Below are 698 nucleotides of genomic sequence, written 5' to 3'. Positions count from 1 at the left end.
AGGCCCGCTACATCATTCGAACAAGTTCTTCAGCAAATCGCGTGACAGAAATGGTCGGGCCGCAGGCCCGACCATCGCCGCCGGCAGGCCAAGCAGGCCCGGCCCCGTTTTACCGGTTTTTTCCACGTTACCGAGCACTCTGCAAACTCAAGTGTGAGACAGTATGACAGTTTAAACTGTCAGCCCACTGTGTCTCACACTTCCTAAAACCATTTTCTCTCCTTTATAGAAAAAACTATTTTTGGAATCACCCTCGTCTTCCTCGTACAATGCCGGTTTAAACGAGTATATGTATGATGGGGTTGTCATCGCAAACAACGACACCACAAGGACTTTTGGAAATAACCATCATGTAAATAATTAAATGCATTGTTGGCATTGTTGCTCTAAATCCCATCATACATATACTCGTTTAAACCGGAATTTCGCGACAAAAGTGATGGTGTTCTCAAAAATAATTTTACTTTTGAAGGGAAGAAAATAGTTTTAGAAAGTGTGAGATACAGTGGGCTGACAGTTCAAACTGTCATACTTTCTCACACTTGAGATTGCAGAGCATTTGGTAAATTACCGTAAATTTCCAATTTTTCCGGTAACGTTACCGGTAACATTACCAGCCGTCGCAACCCTCGCCCGATCCGCGGCCGTGTCGCATTTTCTTTGATTTCGAGCCGTTTTGTGGAAAGGTCCTCTCCCCC

The sequence above is a fragment of the Frankliniella occidentalis genome, unplaced genomic scaffold (genome assembly GCF_000697945.3).
Source record: "Frankliniella occidentalis isolate FOCC.00 unplaced genomic scaffold, Focc_3.1 Scaffold311, whole genome shotgun sequence".
In the NCBI taxonomy this organism is placed as follows: Eukaryota; Metazoa; Arthropoda; class Insecta; order Thysanoptera; family Thripidae; genus Frankliniella; species Frankliniella occidentalis.
The sequence above is the reverse complement of the archived record's forward strand: the minus strand, read 5'-3'. Positions refer to the sequence as shown.